Genomic DNA, 24,822 nt, shown 5'->3' with positions numbered 1-24,822 from the left:
TGCCTCAAGGTGAGGAGACTTATGACAATAGAGTTAATATTTTATAAGTTTTTAAGACATGTGGCGAGGTTACAATGGATCCGAATTTTGAATTGGATGAGGCACTACTTGTTATAGAAAGGCAACCTACCTCTCTTGATAGAGATCTTGAGGAGTCAAATGTGAGCTCGATATAAGCTGGCATGACATAGTATGATGAGATTATGATGAGGGCCCAATGGGTTTACCTCCTCTCTCTATCTCATAGTAATGGTTGGGGATGAGGGGGGACCTGTAAACTATGACATCTAATATTCACACCTCTTAGATGCCTATCTCCTCTCCATTTACTTCTCCTAGGGTTGTTTTAGAAGGGGATAAATTTGAGAAATGGTGGTTGATGTTCAGTAGATCTTTGATGAGGTTCCTATGGATTTGTTTCTAACTCATATGATAATTAAAGTAGAAAAGGGACCATTTGGGTCATCTTCTACTCTTGAAAAGGGAGGAACTTGAGGACGACGTTAGGCAAAGGGCAGAGTGAGCATTTTGGTTGAGTGGTTAAAGTCTTTGAGAGGATGGTGCCGCTCATACTCCTCATGCAATGGTGCCTTGATCAGGTGTCACCTTTCTATAGGGATGTGCTCGTTCTCCTTTCTTTTTTTTTTTATGAATATTATAAATTAGAATTGTCTGGTCTAAGGCATAGGGCATTAGTAGATTATCTTTTGTATAGTGTTAGGATTAATCGAATTTCTGTAATCTTTTAACAGGAGACCCACTCGAATGAGGGGGGAGTCAGGAGCTTAGCTAAGAAGTTAGGGCATCTATGGTCAACTTCCATATTCCTGACGATGCCTTGTTGTGGAATACTTACCTGATATGGGCCCAAGTGATATTTATCCAAGCTCACTGTTTGCATGCTGTAGTTCAGTACAAGAATTCTGATCCATGGTTGTTTTCGAAAATTTATGCTAGTGTTTTTGTTCTGAATCATCATCTTATATGCGGTGCTTTAGCCTCTATTAATCTTAGTGATGATCTATGATTGCTGGTGGGAGGTTTTAATTGTAGGGATAAATTGGGAGGGGTTTCATTTTTCTATTGTTCTTCGATTAGGCACTTCAATCATTTTTTTTTACCGTAGCAGCCTTATGTGATTTGGGTTTCATTCGTGCTAAGTATCCTTGGAGCAATAATCGTAAGGGTAATGCAAATATATTAGTTCATTTGGACAGTTTTTGCAAACTTTAAATGGTTGAATCTTTTTAGCAAGATTGTTGTTCGATATTTACCTCAACTGTGTTTTGATCATTGTTCTATTTTATTAGAATATTTTGGAGGGCAATAAAGCTACTGTTTTTTAATTTAAACTTTATCATTTTTGGACGGAGTATAGGGAAGTTAGATATATAATTCATAATGCTTGGAATTCTGATCATTCTAATGATTCTCCTATCGAATTATTTTCTTCTTCGCTTTATGCTCTCTTTCTTTTTGGAATAAATATTATTTGGGTAAAATTGAGGATGCATTAGCTCGAACCCAATAGAAGATATCTTTTTTAGAGGTTAAAGAAGTTAATTTTAGGCTCTTAGATATTGATAATTTTAACTTATCCTGTCTTTATAAGAAGCATGTTGCTCTTCTTAGGTAAATAAACTTGAAATGGTGGTCCCAAGCCAAGTTTAAGTTGATCAATAAGGGTGTGCCAATACAAAGTATTACTAGGCTTTAGTATCCAATCGTAAGAGGAATAATTTTATTCATTATCTCTACTTGGGTCTATACTCATTACTGATTGTATTGATATTAGGAATGAATTTGTGTCCTTTTACTTGAACATGTGAAAGTCAAATTGTGACCATGTGAGATTTGGGATGCGATTGCCTGGTGTGAGATTGTTGAGTTGACCTGGTGTGAGATTTGGGATGCCATTGCCTTACTAGGGTTAGGAAAGGGTCAGGGTTCTAAGGATTTACAGTTGAGTTCTATCATTTCTACTGGGACATCATATTTGATTCTTTAATTTAAGCTTTTCAATTCTTTTTTAAAATAAAATACCCCTTATGAGAGTCGGGATTTTCGTCTAATCTCCCTTTACAATGTTAAATTATCGTATCTCAATTAAGGTATTGGCTAATTATATAAAGCCTCTTTTAGATTTTTTTAGTTAACATGAGCAATTTGCTCTTATTCCTAAGAGGTCTATTCGTGATAGTATTTTGGTTGTCTAAGAAATCGTATACTCCATGTGTTAGGATCGAAATCGGTACTAAGAAGAGAGGGTGAATTAGTAGTTACGATAAAAACATCGATGATTTAGAAAAATCATTTTGATAAAGCCTATATAAAAAATGATATCGAAAGTGTGCTAAATGTAATAAATAATTAAAATAGAAAATAATAGTAACGAAGAGCAGAAAGAGAGTGCATACCAAATTTATAGTGGTTCAGTCATCGTGACCTATGGTCACTCTCGATTCCTCATTCGTTGAGGCCACTGGTGTACACTAACAGTCTTCCTTTAATAGGTGAAGACCAACTACCATCTTACAACTATTTTTCCTTTTCACATATTTAGGAGACAACCTTTACGAGCTTCACACCTTTCTTATAATGATCACAAAACTAAAGGAGGAGGACACTTAGTACTTTTTCAACATAAAATATCAAGACTTTTGTTCACACTTTTATTGTTCTTTTATACAGAAAAGAGTGGGATATTTATATGCCCTAATAGCTTCAAAATTGGAGCAAAAAAAGTCTCATCTCGGGTTTTCGGGGTACTAGTGGTATCACCGCTTGTAGAGTGACACTAGGTGGTACCACTACCTTATAAGGTGATACCATCACTTGACAGCATTAACTGTATTGGAAAATCTAGGGGCAACATCACATGCACAGCGGAAGAACATAAAACAACAAACCCAAAATTTTCTTATATGGTGTTCATCGTCGTGCGAAGATTGGTGCGCAAAACCCGTGACACAGAAAACCACGTGTGAGATAGTTGAGTTACCTAGGGAGATCGTATATTCTTGAATCCCTGTAGATCTATAGGAGTGGATGAAGGAGGTCAAGCATCATCCTCTCTAGTGGTTATCCACACAATAGGGCTGTAATGACGCTCCTCAAATCTCCTGGCCTGTTATTTGAGGAGGAGAAAGGGAGAGGAGAATAGGAGGTGGCCACTAAGAAGTCCTAGCCTATAGACCTTTAGTTCCCTCTCATTTATAGAGGTCCTTAGTTAACCCTAATGGATCCTACCATATTGGGTATTGGATCTCCATTCATTTACCCAAGCCTCTTAAATTAGTGGGTCTCTACCCAATAATCTCTTATTAACTCTTATTAGATCTCATTCATAGGATCCAATAATTCAGGGGCTTATTGGATATCCAAAAAGATAGGAGCTTCAACGAATATCTCATATCCGAACCTCTACTCATTGCAACACCTACCATATGTGTATGACCCTCTAGGCCCAATATCGAGCTAGCTATGAGTTATACCTGTCAGAACTCATTCTAGCTTAGTGAATTATTATCTCCATAATAATTCACTCGACTCATCGACTACGAACGTACTAAGCCACTACGCCGTAGTCTCCAGACGATATAGGGGAATCCAATCCTTTGGACCTATCTGTCCTTAGTTACCGTGTACCTATAGTCTCTTATCCATCTAATATTCCAAAGACTATATATCGGACATGGTGTTATTAGGCCCATACGGTTTCTCCTCGAGTCTCGCTCTAATCGGATTCTCCCGGAGAACACTTTCTCTCTCAATCTGAATGACCTTAGCTAAGGATTTATTTGAGCAAAAACACATGAGATGTTCCTCTCATGATACCGAGAGCGGATGATCCTCTATCGACACTCAATAGGCCTCGTAAGGTTGGTTGCCACTCCCAATTACCGGCTGTACTAGATCTGGAACTTTCGAACCTATAAATCTAGTATCCAAGAGTGGAGTACTCATACAGGACATCCTTGGTGTCTCAAGTTTAAGAACCAGATACACTACTAGGACTACGGAATCGCTATCTGATAATAAGACATCATTAACCATCTAGTATTCCGTGAGCGGATCAATCAGTGAACTCATTCTCCAATGAGTACCTACACTATATCCTTAGTGTTCCTACACTAGCAGCTATGAGACTAGCTACCTCTATCATATGGATGGTATACATCACATTAGTCTATTCAATTATCTCGATGTTACTCTCGAGTAACTTATGACCAGGATTATTTATGGTCTATATTTAAAGGCAAATCGATCTCATTATCATGATCTCATCACGATCTGATTCTTATTGTATCAATCTATGGGCATCACAACACACACACACACACACATATATATATATATATATATAATAATAATAATAATAATAATAATAATAATAATAATTAATATAAAATGATAAAATACTAAAACTATAATAAGAAAAAAAAGATTGCGTGTCAAGTCACACGTGCCAGCATTCACATGATTGGCTTGCAAGGCACCTATGACTAGTAATTTCTCACTTGACCTAAAGCTAATCATCTATATGTTTGATCCCCATCAGACCCATCTGATGCTCAAAGACAATATAAGACAATGGCTTTGTCAATGGACCTGTGATGTTATCTTCGGATAGAACTCTTTCCACTACTACATCTCCTCGGGCCACGATCTCTCTAATAAGCTGGAATCTCCTCAGAACATTTCTAATGAGACCCAGGTTCCCTCATTTGAGCAATCGCCCTGTAATTGTCACAATATAAAGGAATCGGCTCCTCGCTGCTTGGCACGACTCCTAGATCTATGATGAACTTTTTATCCAGACTCCCTCCTTTGCCGCCTCTACTACAGCAATGTACTTGGCCTCTGTGATCGAGTCAATAGTAGTATCTCGCTTGGAACTCTTTCCAGCATACTGCTCCTCCATTCAAGGTATATATATATCTTGAATTCAACTTGCTATCATCGACATCGGACTGGAAACTCGAGTCAGTGTAGCCTTCAACCCGAAAGCAACTACCTTCATATTCTAGTATACACTTTACTGGTTTCTAGTGCTCCAAGTTTGGATCCGCCTGATAGGTGCTCATGACACTTAAAGCATGCACTATATCAGGCCTAGTACATAGCATGACATACATGATAGACGCTATTGCTGAGGCATAGGCTATCCTATCTATGTTCGCCCTTTCTTCAGGAGTCTTTGGGGATATACTCCTAGAAAGCGATATCCTATATCTCATCGGTATGAGGCATCTCTTAGAATTTTTCATGTCAAAACTTTTGATAATGGTGTTTATATACTTGGATTGGGACAAGCTAAGCATCCCCTTGGATCTATCTCTATAGATCCGAATCCCTAAGATATAGGATGCTTCTCCTAAGTCCTTCATAGAGAAGTGTTTAGATAACCAAGTCTTCACTATAGATAACATTCCTACATCATTCAAAATGATCAGGATGTCATCCATATATAACACTAAGAAGGTGATAGCACTTCCAGTTACCTTTCTGTATACACAAGGCTCATCTTTATTTTTAACGAAGTCATAAGATTTGATCGCCTCATCAAATCTTATGTTCCAATTTCGGAAAACTTGCTTTAGTCCATAGATGGACCTAAACAACCTGCATACTTTATATGAACTATCCTTGAACACGAATCCCTCAGGCTATATCATATACACCTCCTCATCGAGGTGGCCAATGAGGAACATGGTTTTCACGTCCATATATGAGATCTCATAATTATAGTGTGCTATAATAGCCAATAGAATTTGGATGGATTTTAGCATGACTACAAGTGAGAAGGTTTCGTTATAGTCAACATATTGCCTTTGATGATACCCCTTAGCCACTAGTCCAGCTTTATTGGTCTTTACCTTTTCATCTACTATGATCTTCTTCTTAAAGATTCACTTGCAACCAATGGGTACAATACTCTTGGGTGTATCAACTAGGTTCCAAATCTTTTTGGAGTATATGGAATCCATCTCAGAATTCATTACTTCTTGTCACTTCCCAGAGTCTATACTCATAATAACCTCCTCGTAGGTCTAAGGATCAATATCCTCAACATCCTCTCCTCTAATATGTCTCACATATCTCTCAGGAGGATGGGATACTCTATTGGACCTACGGAAAGTCAGAACTTATGTGTGTTAGGTACATTGAACAGACTCAGGTTGTGAAGTGGTGCTTGAGTTAGGTTCTCCAACATCGCTCATACTCTATCATGCTCCCATTGTCTCTACCAAGAATATGTTTTTTTTTTAAGAAACACTACTCTTTTGGCTACAAAAACCTTTTGGTCCTTAGGATGATAGATATAATACCCATTAGTTTCCATGGGGTATCCCATGAATATGCATTGTTCCATCCTGGATTCCAATTTGTCGAGGTAGTATCTTTTTGACGTGGGCAAGGTAGTCTCAAATCTTAACAACCTTAAGATCATACTTCTTCCCTTTCCATATCTCATATAGAGTAGACACCACCGATGTAGTTGGAATTCTATTTAGAAGGTAAGCTACAATCTCTAGGGCGTATCCCCAGAATAAGACAGGGAGGTCAACGAAACTCATCATGGACCCCACAATGTCTAACAGTGTGCGATTCCTCCTTTCGAATACACCATTGAGCTGGGGTGTATAAGGAGGTGTCCATTAGGACAGAATCTCATGGTCCTTAAGGAATTTGGTGAACTCTGTACTCAAGTACTCACTTCCTCGATCTGATCGAAGTGTCTTGATACTCTTTCTAGTCTGATTCCTTATTTCATTCTTATAGTCCCTGAATTTCTCGAAGGCCTCAGACTTATATTTTATCAAGTACACATGTCCAAACCATGAGAAATCATCAGTAAAAGTAATGAAGTAGGAGTAACCACTTATGACATGAGTTGGCATGGGACCACATACATCACTATGTATGAGTTCCAACAACTCAACGACTCTCTCTCTCTAGTTCCACTAAATGGAGAGTTGGTTATTATTTCATGAAGGCAAAGCTCACAAGTTGCATATGACTTATAGTCGAATAGATCTAAATATCCATTTTATAGCAACTTTTGAATCCTTCCCTCATAGATATGACCTAGCCTATAATGCCACAGGTATGCATTGTTCACCTCATCTCGTTTTCTCTTGAACTCACTTACATATATGATATGGGGAGCAGTGTCTATCATAAATAAATTATTATGTAAAGATCCTTATGCTAATTTCTTATGCTTTACTAGAATTTACAACAAATTACAGATGTGATAAGCACTACCAGTATCTAATACTATGCACTATCACAAAAATCTAACAAATCAAGAATGTACTTGAAGTTTCTCTAAGCTTCTATTTTGCCCTCTTTGTAAGGCACTTTTTGTAGTTCCTCTTTCAATGCCCATCTTTGCTACATTGGAAGTACTGACTTTTGTCCTTTGTTGGCTCTTTCTTAGCTTTACCCGGTCTACCCTTGCCCTTACCCTTCTTAAGAGACTTTTCTACCTACCTTTTCTTTCTGGTTTCACTAGCATAGAGAATTGGCTTCTCTTTCTTGATGATGCTCTCTGCCTCCTTCAATATATTAAGGAGCTCAAGGAGAGTTACCTCGAGCTTGTTCATATTAAAATTCATTATGAACTGAGAAAAGGAATCAGGTAGGGACTAAAGTACAAGGTCTACACACAAGTTATCCTCTAGGACCATTCCTAAACCTGTGAGTTTCTTGATCCACTCAATGATCTTAAGGACATGGTTATGAACCTGTGTCCTCTTAGCCATCTTGGAACATAAGAGACTCTTGGATATCTCATATCGTTGAGTCCTTCCCTGTTTCTCAAATAATTTTTAGAGATGCAGGAGAATGGATCTGGCATCCATCTTTTCATGCTGTCTTTATAACTCAGGAGTCATGAAGCCCAACATATAACACTAAGCAAGATTGGAGTCATCTATATACTTCAGGTAGCGAGCAATCTCATCCTCGCTTGCCCCTTCTTCAGGCGTAGGCACCAATGTATCAAGGACATACGCTATTTTTTTCACCGTGAGAATGATTCTCAAGTTGTAGAACCAATCAGTATAATTTGGACCAGTGAGGTGGTTGACATCAAGTATTACCACGTAAGGGACTTAAATGTGACATATTTATAAAAATGAAGATGTAGTATAAATAAATAATATGCAGATTTTATAAAAAAATAAATAATTAAGATAAGGACTTCTATCTTAATCTACTCCGACTATTTTCTCGTGAATCATACAACTCCCTCTGGTATGTGAATCGGAGACCTCCAGTAGATCTCTAGTAGGGATCGAGATCCAATTGACGTCTTAATGTAATCTCGAGTGACTTGACTAATTACGCTAAACTCATAAAGATAGGCAACTCTTGCCAATCACAACTCCTTATGATTCCCATCCTGTTCGGCCTCCGAACTACCGTGGCCTCGAGTGACTCAACCAACCATTATGTTCGGTTAAGTCATCACCACCATTATAAGATGAGTCTGATTCGATAATATGCTCTCGAGTGACTCGACCAAACATACCATGTCCTTAGGTCACCGGTGACATCTTTATGTCATAGGTAAGATAGCGAATCGTGAAATAGGTGAGTCTCGAGTGACTCGACCAACTCAACCTATGTCAGGAATCGGTCCCAACCTATAACGATGGAAGGCCACGTGGGTTAATCTAATTGCCTTACGTTTACCGACTTAAGATTATAAAGAGAGAGGATTTTTGATTTGGTCTCCTAATATGACGTATCACATACATACATATTTAATATATATCTACATCGCATGTAAATAAATAAATAAATAAATATATATATATATATATATATATATATATATATATATATATATATATATATATATATATATATATATATATCTCGTAGGTGTATAAATAATCACATATCAAATGAGCAATCACACTAGATGATCATGGACCACATCCTAATGTGATCAGGCCCGAGCTAGTGAGCCTAATCACTCATATCAAGATCTATGTGTGTAGTGGTGCATCTCTATATCTTGTGATCATCCATCTTATCCTCGTCGATTTTGTCGACCTCTTGACGCATTTCTATGCATCGCGATCGTCCGTCTCGTGGGTCCTATAATCACTTCCATACTCCCGCTACATCTCGTCGTGTGATTACAACTTAATCATAGGCACGTAGGCCAGATAATAAATGAGAAATAAAATGGAGACTCTTAGGCCTCAATAATAATAATCACAAGTACACAAATCACACTGTCCATGATCATCCATTTATATCTCATACATCATATATACACATCATCGTAATGTAGGACTACTCGATAATAATAATAATAATCAATTAAATATTTTAATTAATTAATATTTTTTGAAATCAGGGACGTAGAAATTTTTTTGAATTGTAAGGGCTATTTTCATAATTTGGACAAAAGGACAGAACTAGAATTTCTCAATTTTATAGGGGAAAAACTATCTTTTTTCACCCAAAACCCTAACCCTCATCTCCCTACTATCTTGTCACTGCCACTTCCACCAGTAGCCCTCTACGGCAAGGGCGAACGTCATTGCCCCATGGCAGCTCTATGGGCCTTACTACCCCTATGGGCGGTTTTGCCCACGGGCATAATGCTTGCAGGCGCTGCTCCTTGCTGGGGCAATGCCAGTAGGAGCCGCCCCTTGCGGGCGGCTCACCTACGGGCGAGCTTCGCCCCAACAAGTGGGTCATCCGTAGGCTATGCTGCCTATGTGGGCATTGTGCCCATAGGCAACGCCCGCGGGTGGGGCACCCGCGGGCTGCAACCCCCCGTCGGTCGTAAGCAGGCCGCCGACTAGTTGCTACAGGCACAACACCTACGCGTGAACCGATGCTATGCTGCTTGCCTGCGGTTGCCAATGTAGGCGATTACACGCATTCAGATGGTAGCAATAGTTGTTGCCCTTTCTTGCCTTTGCGTTAACGATTTTGACATCAAAAGCTTCTCCAAAATACAACACACATAGTTCAAAATCAATCTTTCGCACGAATAACATATCTTTGATACCACTATTGGGAAATCTAGGGGCAACATCACATATATAGTGGAAGAATATAAAACAAAAACCCAAAATTTCCTAATACTATGTTCATCGTCGAGCGAAGATTGGTGTGCAAAACCCTCGACACAGAAAACCACGTGTGAGATAGTTGTGTTACCTAGGGAGATCGTATATCCCTAAATCCCTATAGATCTGTAGGAGTGGATGAAGGAGGTTAAGCATCCTCCTCTCTAACGGTAATTCACATAGTAGGGCTACAATGATGCTCCTCAAATCTCCAGGACTACTATTTGAGGAAGAGAAGGGGAGAGGAGAATAGGAGGTGGCTACTAAGAAGCCCCAACCTATGGGCCTTTATTCTCTCATTTTTATAGAGGCCCCGAGTTAACCCTAATGGATCCTGCCCTATTAGGTACTATATCTCCATCCATTTACCCAAGCCTCTTAAATTAGTGGGTCTCTACTCAATAATCTCTTATTAGCTCTTATTGGATTTTATTTATGAGATCCAATAATTCAGGGGCTTATTGGATATCCAATAAGATATGTGCTCTAGCGGATATCGCATATCCGAATCTCTACTCGTCGTAACACCAACCATATGTGTGTGACCCTCTAGGCCTAATATCGAGCTAGCCGTCAATCATACTTATCAGAACTCCTTAACTTAGTGAATTATTATCTCCATAATAATTCACTCGACACATAGATTGCGGACATACTAGGCCACTACGTCGTAGTCCTCAAATGATACAAAGGAATACAATCCTTTGGACTTATGTATCCTCAGTTATCGTGTATCTATAGTTCCTCATCCATCTGACATCCCAGAGACCATATACCAAACATGGTATTGTTAGGCCCATACGGTTTCTCCTCGAGTCTCGCTATAATCAGATTCTCCCGGAGAACTCGTTCTCTCTCAATCCGAATGACCTTGGCTAAGGATTTGTTTGAGCAAGAACACATGAGATATTTCTTTCCTGATATCGAGAGTGGATGATCCTCTATCGATACTCAATAGGCCTCGTAAAGTTGGTTGCCACTCCCAATAACTTGCTGTACTAGATATGAAACTTTCAAACCTATAAGTCCGGTATCAAAGAGTGGAGTACTCATATAGGACATCCTTGGTGTCTTAAGTCTAAGGACTAGATACACTACTAAGACTACGGAATTGCTGTATGATAATAAGACATCATTAACTATCCAGTATTTCATGAGCAAATCAATTAGTGAACTCATTCTCCAATGAGCACTTGCATTGTATCCTTAGTATCATCTCACGAGCAGCTATGAGACCAGCTGCCTCCATCATATGGATGGGTATACAACACACTAGTCTATCCGGTTATCTCGATGTCCCTCTCGAGTAACCTATGACCAGAATTATTTAGGGTCTATTTTTAAAGGCGAATCGGTCTCATTATCATGATCTCATCACGATCCGATTCTTATTGCACAGATCCATAAACATCATAATATATATATATATGTATATATATAATAATTAATATAAAATAATAAAATATTAAAAATATAATAAGCGAAAAAAATATTGCATGTCAAATCACATGTACTATCACTCAAGTGATTGGCTTACAGGGCACCTAAACTAGCAAACTGTCGACGGTACCACTACCTAGTTTAGGCGGTACCACCACCTAGACCACCTTGGAGGTCGAGCCTCAAGTGGTTCTATCGCCTAGTCTGGTTGGTGCCACCGCCTGATGTGGCTCCAAGTGGTTGAATGAGCCATCTAACTAGCTCAATTTAACTCTATTTTGGGCCTAGTTGGCCCCTAATTGAGTTAATAGGATTTCTCCCAAAATTAACTCAAATTAAAATCTTAACTATAATAGTTAAGGCTAAAACAATTATGATACAAGCAATCTAAGTTATCTAGCATATCAATTGTTCAACCGAACTCTCGATGAACTTCCGACGAACTTCTAGTGAGCTTTCGGTGAACTCCTAGTGAACTTCCGACAAGCTTTCAATGAACTTTCACTACATTGTCCAATCCTTTAGTGTATCCCACGATTCATCCGGCCCGATGCTAGATCATTGACTCCGTCCCAACATTCGATTCTTCTTTTATTGTTTTACCTTTTCCATGATCGTAGTTAGCCCTGCATCACTTATCGTAACATATTGATTAGATCATTAATTCATCAATTGATTTCATCATCAAAATCTAAGATTCAACAATCTCCCACTTTTTTATGATGAAAACCAATCGATGATAGAATTAACCTTAACTTCTCCTATTTATATGTTATATTGAGATAATGCAAACTTGAATTCAAAAGGAATAATAACATTTGAATTCAAGTGAAACAATTTCGATTATAGTGATCAAATGTAATATATCAAAACTTCATACATTGTGCATCATTATAGTTTTAAGTCATCAAAGTATAACATGCACAATTTTATCACTTCATGCATGATAACAAATCAACATCACTTTAGTCATAACTTATATGATACTAAAGTATTTATATTTTCAATCATTTTGGGTGTAACATGCATGATACTAGAGTATTTTTTAATAATTTATCACTTCATGCATGATACCAAGTTCTACTAGTCATAGGTGCCCTACAAGCCAATCATGTGAGTGATGATAAGTGTGATATGATACACATTTTTTTTGCTTATTATAGTTTGATATTTTATCACTTTATATTGCTTGTTGCATATATGCATATATATTGTGATGTCCATGGATCTGTGCAATGGGAATCAGATCATGATAAGATCATGATAATGAGATTGATTCACCTTTAAATATAGACTAAAAATAATCTTGGTCATAGGTTACTATAAAGGAACATCGAGATAATCGGATAGACTGATGTGCTATATATCTATCCATATGATGGAGTCAACTTGATATGAACTATCAAGTTGATCATAATTCTACCAAAGATCCTTTTACTATTCATGGAGGACCAATGATAAGAGCTAAAGGTAAAAGGATGAAAGAAGTCTTAACTTATTTATTGGATGACATTTGGAAGGAGTAAGTTGGTCAAGACTCGGTCAAGGTTCTATGGATGCAAGAAGAGCATAAAATGGTCAACATGATTCAAATAAATTCAAACCATGAAGAGAAAGTCCAGATTTGAGATAAGGATGAATTTTTAGCCTATTTTGAAGAATAAAGGTCATTCAGCCAAAATGGATCATATTAAAAATTGTGGGCTTATTCATGAATAATTATTCAAATCAATTCAAGGTAGTTTAATGAGTGAGATATATTCATGAATTAGGAATATGAATACCATTTAATATATTTTACGGATTCATTCCGTTTGTACTTTGTACTATATAAACAAGGTTGTCTCCCTTTATAAGGAGGTAATTGAGAAGTATATTCAACTTTCAATATTGGTGAGTGTTTTATTTTTAAGTTCTTGCATAAACTTTGGAACTTATCAAGCTTTTCTACTTGTGATGTTCAAAACCCAAGAATCTTTGCTTTTCCTTTCAACTTATTAAACTTCTTAGTTTGTGACATTTTATTGGAATTAAAGTGTTATTCTAATTACTTCATCAAATTTTCATTGATAAAATAATTAGAATAGTTTCCCTAACTTCAATCTTGAACAATCCGTCTTATTTCAATTCGTTGGAGTGGGTCAATTTTATATTTCATATGTATCATAGCTCTTTAGTTATCAGGGTGTATAGTTGCTAAGTTGATAATTTCCATCATTTGGTATCAGAGCTCGGCTTAAGTTTTAGGTTTGCATATCCATTTATTTGCTATCTTTATATTTCCCTTTTCTCTTCTTCTTCTTTTTTTTGCACCATATCTATAATTGCTATTCTTCCTTCGTATTCATTGTTATGCTTCTTGTGTTATTACTATTCTTCTTTTTATATTCACACTTTATAATATAAAAAAAAGAAAATCAAAGTAAAAGAAAAGGAAAGAGATCAGAATTGAAAAAAAAAAATTTACGGATTCAAGAAATTCTTGCAAATTATAAAATTCTATCTTTATTCATTTGAATTCTTGTTTCAATTTAGAAATCTTTCTTCATTCTATAAAAAAATTTCTTTGTTCAATTGATATTTGAATTCTAATATTTGCTTATGATTGAAGTGCATTACACACCTTACAATTGGCCTACCTTTTACTTGCTTTTAAACCTACCAAATTTTACTACCTTTAAATTGCCATAATCTAAATTATTTATTTAGGTACCTTTGTTAATCTAAGAACTTAAAGAACAAAACAAGATAGGCAAAAGCCAATAGTGTAGTGAGATCAGTATCGAGAAAAGTCAAAAATTATGTAAAACACGAGTGGAGTGAATCTAATCTAGAGTGAAACACATGAGGGAGTATTGGTGAGGCTATTCTAACTTTGTTTTTTAGGTTATAAACATGTTTAAAGATAAAGAAGCAAGTTCTTCTTCGAATGATCTTTTGGTTCAAGCAATACAACATCAATTTGAACGTATGTTCAAAGTGATGGGAGATGTAAGATATCATCTAGAAAGGCATGATGATGCAATTAATAGATTGCAAGCAATTAATAGATTGCAAAGTGAACCACAACATTAGAGACGACCAACCTATGTCAATGATGAATATGATAGTAGTGATAACATAAATGATGACCAAGTTACACTAATTGGTCAAGATGTTAATCCTAGGAGACAAAATAGGAGAGGACATTTTGATGGTGTGGATAGAAACATAGGCAGCATTAAAATGAAAATTTCTCATTTTCAAGTGTAGAATAATCCAGATGCATATTTGGAGTGGGAACAAAAAGTGAAGCTGATATTTGAATATCTCAACTACTCTGAAAAGAAAAAGGTAAAATTAGTCGTTATTGAATTTTTGTGATTATGCTATTATTTGATAGGATCAATTATGTAAAGACAAGTGTAGAAACGGTGAAAGGCTCGTGGAGACTTGGTTGGAGATGAAACAAATCATAAGGAGGAGATTTGTCCCTAGCCGTTACTATAGGGATTTGTAGCCATGAAGATTGAGAGGCCACTCAAAAGAAAAGGCATAAGATATGATTTGAAACCGTATTCGGGTTCTTCATCTTATTGGAAATCAAATTAGAGTAAAAAGGATGATAAAACCACTGTTAAGTCTAAAATTGATGAAACTAAAGGTAGAAGTGAATCAGGCAGCAAGGATAAATGTGAGAATCAATATAATCAAACTAGAAGCATTAAGTATTTTAAGTGTCTTAGGCATGAACATGTCACACGTGAATACCCTAATAAGAAAGTTATGATCATGAGAGATAGAATTGTGGAATCTAAAAGTGAAAGAGAAGAAGATAATGACATTTCAGAGGATGCTATTTATGTAGAGTATGCTAAAGGTGAAAATCTAGTTGTTCAATGCACACTTAGTTTGCAAAATAAAAATAATGAACATGGCGAACAACGTGAAAATCTATTTCATACTCATTGTTTGATTGCTAACAAATTATGCAATATGATTGTTGATAGTGGAAGTTGTACAAATGTGGCAAGCACTTTGCTTATGGAGAAGTTGAAATTACCTACAATCAAACATTCAAAACCTTACAAGTTACAATGGTTGAATGATAGTAGTGTAGTCAAGGTAAATAAGCAAGTGTTAGTTTCTTTTTTAATTGGTAGATATAAGGATGAAGTTCGGTCTGATGTGGTACCTATATATGCTTGTCATATGTTGTTGGGGAGACCTTAGCAATATGATTGAAGGGTAATACATGATGGGTTCAAGAAATATTATTCTTTGATCATGGATGGACAAAAATATTAGCTTGGACCTTTGCCTCTAAAGATAATTTTTGAAGACCAAATGCACGTAAAACAATAATATGAGGAGCTTGAGTCTTCACTGACCAAAACTTTGGAGAGGGAGCAAGAAAGAGAGAAAAAAGAAAAAGGTGAGTTGAGTGGTAAAAATGAGAGTATTGGGTAACATAAGGAGAGAGAAAACAAGGAAATGTTGAGTGAAAGAAAAAGCTTATGCCAAAATAAGTAATATGAAGAAAGCCTTAATCATGAGGTAGCCCTTACTTGTACTTATGTACAAGGACGTTTTGGTTACTTCTAACAAAATTGACAAGAGTTTGCCTAGTATTATTGTTGATCTTTTATAGGAAAATGAGGATCTCTTTTTCGAAAAAATTCCTAATTGTTTGCCACCAATTAGAGGAATTAAGCATTAAATTGATTTCATTCCAAGCGCAAGTATACCAAATAAGCTAGTATATAGATGCAACCCAGAAGAGACCAAGGAAATCCAAAAGCAAGTAAGTGAGCTTTTGGAAAAGGGGTATGTGCGAGAAAGCATGAGTCCATGTGCAGTTCTTATTCTGTTGGTGCCTAAAAAAGATGGATCTTGGAGAATGTGTGTTGATTGCAGAGCCATCAGTAAAATCATTGTAAAGTATAGACATCCTATTCCTAGGCTAGATGACATGTTGGATGAATTGCATGGTTCTTGTGTGTTTTCAAAAATTGATTTAAAATCTGGATATTATCAAATAAGAATGCGTGAGGGTAATGAATGGAAATTCACTTTCCAAACTAAATATGGTTTAAGATGGATCTTGGAGAATGTGTGTTGATTGCAGAGCCATCAGTAAAATCATTGTAAAGTATAGACATCCTATTCCTAGGCTAGATGACATGTTGGATGAATTGCATGGTTCTTGTGTGTTTTCAAAAATTGATTTAAAATCTGGATATTATCAAATAAGAATGCGTGAGGGTAATGAATGGAAATTCACTTTCCAAACTAAATATGGTTTATATGAATGGTTGGTGATGCCTTTTTGCCTAACTAATGCACTTAGTACTTTCATGAGATTGATAAACCATATTTTGCATGCTTACATTAGAAAGTTTGTAGTGGTTTATTTTGATAATATACTGTTAGGATCGGAGCGGCACTAAGAGGGGGGGTGAATTAGTGCAACGAATTAAAACTTTGGTTTCGACAAATCTTTTGATACGATAAAAACCGAACTTGAAAAGCTTAACTTGAACGTGTGTTCGTAAAGGTATGTAGCAAAGGTAATGAGGAAATAAAGCACGTAAGAAGGTTTGCAGTAATGTAAATAACGATAATAAAATGCAAACTAGAGATCACGCCAATTTTAAAGTGGTTCGGTCAGATGACTTACATCCACTTGCAAGGCCCTCTTCGATGAGGCTCCCACCTTCCACTAGCAAATCTCTTGAAGGGGAAGGGCAAATACCCCTCTTACAACTTTTTACAAGCGGTTCACACTCTTACAAATTTTTAGTAAGAAAGAAGGAGGTGAACACTCTAGCAAATTGAAAACAAGACTTGCTAAGATTTTTCTAAGACCTTTCTCTCAATCAATTGCTTCATAAAAAGTTATTCTCAGTTGAGAATTGAGGGGTATTTATAGGCCTCAAGAGGATTCAAATTTGGGCTCCAAAATTTGAATTCTCTTTGGTTCCCGATGTTGGCGGTGCCACCGCCTGTCAGTGTCTGACACTGATAGTGGACTGGCGGTGCCATCGCCCAGCCAAGCGGTGCCACCGCCCGGCTCTCGGATGCTGGGCGGTGCCACCACCTAGTTTGGCGGTGCCACTACCATACCCTTCGGTTCATTGGTTTGGCTTTAAATTTAGCCCAAACCAAGTCTAATTTTGGGCCCAGTTGGCCCCTAACTAGGATATAGGATTATCTTTTAATCCTAATCCTAATTAATATCCTAACTACGAATTTAAAGATATTTCCTAAGCTATTACAAAGTCCACAACTCAAGACTTCTTCCGGTGAGCTTCCGGCGAACTTTCGACGGTCTTCCGATAAACTCTCGGAAATCGTTCTGCGGACTCCCGGTAAGCTCCTAGACTTCACAATTTGATCTTGGCGAGTTCCAACGAGCTTCTTCGGCAAGCTTCGATCTTTCTCGGTGAGCTCTGCGAACTTCCAATGAACTTTCCGATGAGCTTCCGAGAAACCCTTCGGCAAGTTCCCTTACTCATTCTCGGCTAGTTCCGGCAGCATTCCCGACGAACCTTTGGACTTCCGTCGAACTCTCGAACTTGCAACAAATCCTTCATGCTTGACTTCAACACTTTGTTTTGCTTTATGTCTTCGTCGTTATCATAGTTAATCATGAACACACAAGCCAAAACTCTACTCCGATCTAGACAATTATTACAACGTGAATTGACATTATGTTGCCCAGCACATCATTGGTTGGCGGTTCGTCCGATTCTTCAGCGCATCGTTCTCTCTTGCGGCTTGTTGCCCAATTGGCGGTTGACCTCCATAACCCCAATATCCTTGGTGCAATCCCGCTCTCCTTGGCCCGATGCCCGACGTCCGAAGCCTTCTGCCGTCCAATATCCTGACGTGATCTCCTCCGACGCAACGTCAATTCCTCCTGCGTCAACTGTCTAATCCTGTTCAAGTAGACTTGCATCACTCATAATGGAGTTAAATATTTAAACACAATCAATTAGTTTCATCATCAAAATCTGAGATTCAACAATCTCCCCATTTTTGATAATGATAACTAATTGATGACTAACGGAGTTAACCTTAACTCCCCCTATCAATATGCCATTGATAGAACACTTGGATTATCCCAAATCCAAGTAACATTCATCACATTTTATGAAAAATATTTAAACCATCATGCAAATATATATAAAATATTCAATTCAATGCATGAAGTCATCAATATACTTCTCCCCCTTTGTCATCAACAAAAAGGAGAAGTTCCTACTCTTATGTGTTTAGAGATAAAAAGTTCCATACATTGCATGAAAAACATAGTATCAAACTTTATCATCATGTAATCTAGCAATTAAAGATGTGTAAGTTTAGCATGTTTGCTTTTTTTTTTGAGATAACTAATTGCTTCTCTTTAAACTACAAGCTAGCAATTTTCATGATATGTAAGTTGCAAGCTAGCAAATTTTTGCTTCCTTTGCAATATTTGAGCTAGCAATTTTGCTTCCGTAACAAGTTAGCATGTTTTGTATTTTGAGATAGGCAAGATAGCACATTTGCTTTTTTTTTTTTTTTTTTTTTTTGAGATAGCAACTCTTTTGAGATAGTGATCTTAGCAAATTTTTCATCATGCAAGGTAGCAAATATTTGTGATGTTCAAGATAGTAAGTTCTTTCTTCTCTTTTGAGAAGTGCTATTTTCGCTTCCTTTACAAAGTGCAAGCTAGCAAAGTGTTTGAAAAAGTGATCAAGTTTTGCAATATACAAGCTAGCAAAAATTTCGAAAGCAAATACAAGATAGCTTTCTTGTTGAAGTGTGTAAGCTATTGATTCTTGCTTCCTATTATAATGTGCAGATTGCAAGTCTTGCTTCTTGAGATAGGCAAGATAGTGATGTTCAAGACGACAACTTTTGCTTCTTGAAATAAGCAAGTTAGCAATATTTGCTACTTAAGATAGGCAAGCTAGCAATCAATTTTGCATCTTCTTGACTTGTGCAAGCTAGCTATCTCCCCCTTTGTCATTGTCAAAAAGAAGAGAAGACCCTTTACATCAATTATGACAAAGGTAAGTATCAATCTTATTTGTGCATCATCATATTTTCAAATTAGAATATGCACATTTTCAAAAACCTTATATTCATTCATGCACGATATTGAATAAATCGATCAACATTATGAGTATATCATACATGATACTAAAATTTTTAACTATTTATCAACATTTTGATCATGATACCAAACATTCATCATTTAGAGTATTCATGATACAAAACATTAAATCAATATTTATAATACATCATTTTAGCAACAACTCATAATATTTTAAATCATGATTTACATCATATGTAATACATCACATCATAATTAGAAAGCACAAGTATTGCATACATCATTGTAAATCATAAATGTTTCATATCATCATGGTATCAATTTGTCAAATTATATCCTATCATGCATGATCAAAACTTCTCCCCATTTGTATTGCATGCAAAATTTCACTTCATCACATTAGGAGTATCAAGAGGAATTAATTGGGTGATGAGATAAATATTTCACGAATACATGAAATTGTATAAAAAGTCATATCATAAGTGTTTCATACATTCATATCATCACATGAAGGAATATAAACAAAAATTAGTGATGAGATATTACTTCATGAATACAATAAAATTCACATAGCATATCATGGTTTATTAGAATTAGTCTTCCTTTTGGTGAATAGGAAAAAGAATAGTAGGAGAGCAAGATCTCAATTCATGTACATCAAATATTCAATCATCAAAATCATGATTCATCTAGAACATTCTCCTCTTTAAATATTCAAAGAGAGAATCATGATGAATATTCTTGGTTTACATAAAGTTTCAAAACATAATTATCAAGATCATGAATGCTAAAAGACTATGAAACATTTCGACAAATCTCCTTTTAAATAGAAAACAATCTTGATTCATAAAGGATTTCATGTTATAAATTTCAAGAGATCAAGATCGTGATTTCGATAAAAAATTATTCAAATTTAAATCATCAAAATCATTATCAAAATCCAAGAGATTCACAAAGATGATACAAATGGATTCATCAAAATCAATAAGATTGAGCAAAATAATTTTCAAGAATATTTTTCTCTTTTCGATTGTTTCAAAACATATGATTTTGTTTCATTTATGCCAAATAAAAATATGTATCATGTTTAAAACCGAAAGAGTTTTATTTCAACAAAGATCAATAAGGTACTTTCATTATGGTAAAAATCAATAATCCATAAATCGTAAGATTCATCATGCATAATTTCGAGATTTATTAAGCTTGATCAATATGCATGACACTAAAACATGGTTTCAAAATGTTTAATATTTTTATTACATAATTTCATCATTATGCATCATTATATATAACTTTACAATGTCATTCATAAAATCATCAAATCATAGTATTAAAATATTAATATTTTTATTACAACTTTATGCATCATTAAGTATACAATTGTCAAGCATGACACTTCACTATTTCATATAAGCATGCCTATTTCATTTATGTCAAATCATACATCATTTTTTAAAGTCACTTTTATGTTAAATCAAAAAATACATCATTAAGCATGATCATTATGCATGACTTCAAATCAAATATGATTTAATTTATTTTCAAAATATTTATCATGATAGAGCATATAAGCCAAAGAAACTATTAAATATAAAGCATATTCATCGATGATGGTTTCATCGAGTATAAAGTATTTTTAACCAAAATCATTTGTTATTTGTTATAGTCATACATTTTTCTTTTTAGGTGAATGTATTTTTTCATGCTTAGTTTGCATACAAAAGCCATGCATCATTTTCGAAAGCAACTTTCATCATGATATAAATCGATAATCCATAAATTATAAAAGATCATTGTGGAAATCATCAATAATCAATAAACTATAAATTACCCAAAACTCATCATCATCATGCATAGCTAAAAAAAAAATAAATTTATTAGGCATGATATCATATTTCATAAGGTATTTTTAATCAAAATCATTTTGTTTATCATAAACATACAATTTTCATGATTATTTTCAAAATTACTAGAATGATAAGCATGATTTCTAATTTTTTTGTTTTCATATAATTAATCCTAAACTAAATTAAAAATAACTCATGAAAAATATTATGTAATTTTAAAATAATTCAGGAGAGTTGAGTTACTTACCTTATAGTCGAAGCTCGTCAAAGCCCAATTCGCTGTTTCAACTTTGGAAGTTTTTGATTTATCCTTGGTTGCCTTCCTCTTCTTTGGCATCTTCCTCTGTTCAAGTTCATTGTTTATTTTAGATTTTTGTTTAATAAACTTATTAAGATTTAGTGTTCGAAGTTCAAGTTCATCATTGTCCTCATCACTTGAGTCATTGCTCAAGTGGTATTCATTTGTCTGGAGTTCCAAATTCTTCCTATTCTTTGAAAGGTGATTTTGTTCATCATGTGCATTGTGCACCATTTCATATGTAATCAACGAACCAATTAGTTCTTCAAGTGAAAAAATATTTAAATCTTTTGTTTCTTGTATTGCGGTTATTTTAGGATCCCACCTTTTTGGAAGGGATCTTAAGATCTTGCTTACGAGATCAAAATTTGAAAAAGATTTACCAAGTACTCTTAGATTATTAATGACATCCGTGAAACGGGTGTACATGTCGCCTATAGTCTCGCTTGGTTACATTCGAAAAAGCTCAAAATCATGCAATAAATTATTAACTTTCGAGTCTTTGACTCTACTAGTTCCCTCGTGCGTGATTTCAAGTGTTCGCCAAATATCAAAACCCATTTCGTACATAGAAATTCGATTGAACTCATTTTTGTCTAAAGCGCAAAATAAGGCATTCATAGTCTTTGCGTTTAAAGAAAAATACTTCTTCTCTAAATCCGACCATTCGTTCATCAGATTAGAGGGAAGTTGAAAACCGTTTTCAACGATATTCCATAAATCCAAATTCATAGAAATCAAGAAAACTCTCATTCGAGTTTTCCAATAAGTGTAGTCCAATCCGTTAAGCAAAGGTGGACGAAAAATCGATAAGCGCTCTTGAAAGCCATGAAGAGCCATTTCTCTCGGGTGTAAATCCGAAATGAGAAATACCAGGCTCTGATACCAATTGTTAGGATCGGAGTGGCACTAAGAGGGGGGGTGAATTAATGCTGCGGATTAAAACTTTGGTTTCGACAAATCTTTTGATATGATAAAAACTGAACTTGAAAAGCTTAACTTGAACGTGTGTTCGTAAAGGTATGCAGCAAAGGTAATGAGGAAATAAAGCACGTAAGAAGATTTGTAGTAATGTAAATAGCGATAATAAAATACAAACCAGAGATCACACTGATTTTAAGGTGGTTCGGTCAAATGACCTACATCCACTTGCGAGGCCCTCTTCGATGAGGCTCCCATCTTCCACTAGCAAATCTCTTGAAGGGGAAGGGCAAATACCCCTCTTACAACTTTTTACAAGCGGTTTACATTTTTACAAATTTTCAGTAAGAAAGAAGGAGGTGAACACTCTAGCAAATTGAAAATAAGACTTGCTAAGACTTTTCTAAGTCCTTTCTCTCAATCAATTGCTTCACAAAAAGTTGTTCTCTCAACTGAGAATTGAGGGGTATTTATAGGCCTTAAGAGGATTCAAATTTGGGCTCCAAAATTTGAATTCTCTTTGGTACCCGATGCTGGCGGTGCCACCGCCTGTCAGTGTCTGACGCTGACAATGGACTGGCGGTGCCACCGCCCAGCCAAGCGGTGCCACCGCCTGGCACTCGGGTGCTGGGCGGTACCACCGCCCAGTCCAAGCAGTGCCATCGCCTGGCTCTCGGGTGCTGGGCGGTGCCACCGCCCAATCTGGCGGTGTCACTGCCAGACCCTTTAGTTCACTAGTTGGGCTTTAAATTTAGCCCAAACCAAGTCTAATTTTGGGCCCAATTGGCCCCCAACCAGGATATAGGATTATATTTTAATCCTAATCCTAATTAATGTGCTAACTATGAATTTAAAGATATTTCCTAAGCTATTACATGTTAGGATCGAGAGCACTAAGAGGGGGGGGGTGAATTAGTGCAGCGGAAATCTTACAGCAATTTAAAAGCTAAAGCTGCGTTCGTCCGATAAAAAATGATTTCGATATAAAAGCAGAATCACAGTGCAGTTTGCGTCTAAGCGCAGTTTTGCGTCTAAGCGCAGTTTGCGTCTAAACACAGTTTGCGTCTAAGCGCAGTTTGCGTCTAAGCACAGTTTGCGTCTAAGCGCAGTTTGCGTCTAAACTCAGTTTTACGTCCAAACGCAGTTTTACGTCAAAACGTAGTTTTATGTCTAAACGCAGTTTTACGTCTAAACGCAGTTTTGCGTCTAAACGCAGTTTTACGTCTAAACGCAATTTTACGTCTAAACGCAGTTTTGCGTCTAAACGCAGTTTTACGTCTAAACGTAATTTTACGTCTAAATGTAGTTTTGCGTCTAAAAGCAGTTTTGAACCTTGAAAAGCGTTTTACGTAGAAAGCAATTTGCAGTTATAAATGGAATCCGAATGTAAGCGTAAACTGCAGTGTGAAGATCGTACGAAAACACGATTTACGTTTGAATGCAGATTCTGAAAGATCAGAGCTTAGAAACTCGTTCGTAAAGGCGCAGAGGGCAGTAGCAATGTAGGAGGTTTACAGTAATGATAAAGTGCTCAAGGTAAAAGCAAACCAGAGATTTAGAGTGGTTCGGTCAGTCTTGACCTACTCCACTTTTGGCTTCCTCCTCCGACGAGGTCACCGACGTCAACTAGCTGCCTTCCTTCAATGGGCGAAGGCTAACTGCCCTTTTACAGTTTCTCTCCTTTTGACAGGCTCAGGAGACAACCTTTACAAATCCTTTCTCTCCTCTCTTTACAACTCAAGACTTGAAGAACAGAAGGAGGAGAACTTTAGGACTTTACACAAATTTGAGCTCTTAGAATCACTGAAAAGATCAAGAATTCGGTGTGGATCTGTTGTCAATTCAGTGTTGAATGGGTGGGGTATTTATAGGCCCCAACCCAATTCAAATTTGGAGCTCAAAACGATCACATCCCGTAATTCCGGGATCAGGCGGTTGCACCGCCTGACTGGAGAGGTGGCACCGCTTGGCAGAGCTCGAAGACTGAGCTCAGGCGATTGCACCTCTCTGCCAGAGCTCGAAGACTGAGCTCAGTGGTTGCATCGCCTGGCAGAGCTCGAAGTCTGAGCTCGGTGGTTGCATCACCTGGCAGAGCTCGAAACTGAGCTCAGGCTGATGCACCTCTCT

Source organism: Musa acuminata, chromosome BXJ2-8, assembly GCF_036884655.1.
Source record: "Musa acuminata AAA Group cultivar baxijiao chromosome BXJ2-8, Cavendish_Baxijiao_AAA, whole genome shotgun sequence".
Taxonomy (NCBI): domain Eukaryota; kingdom Viridiplantae; phylum Streptophyta; class Magnoliopsida; order Zingiberales; family Musaceae; genus Musa; species Musa acuminata.
Note: the sequence above shows the minus strand (reverse complement) of the source record.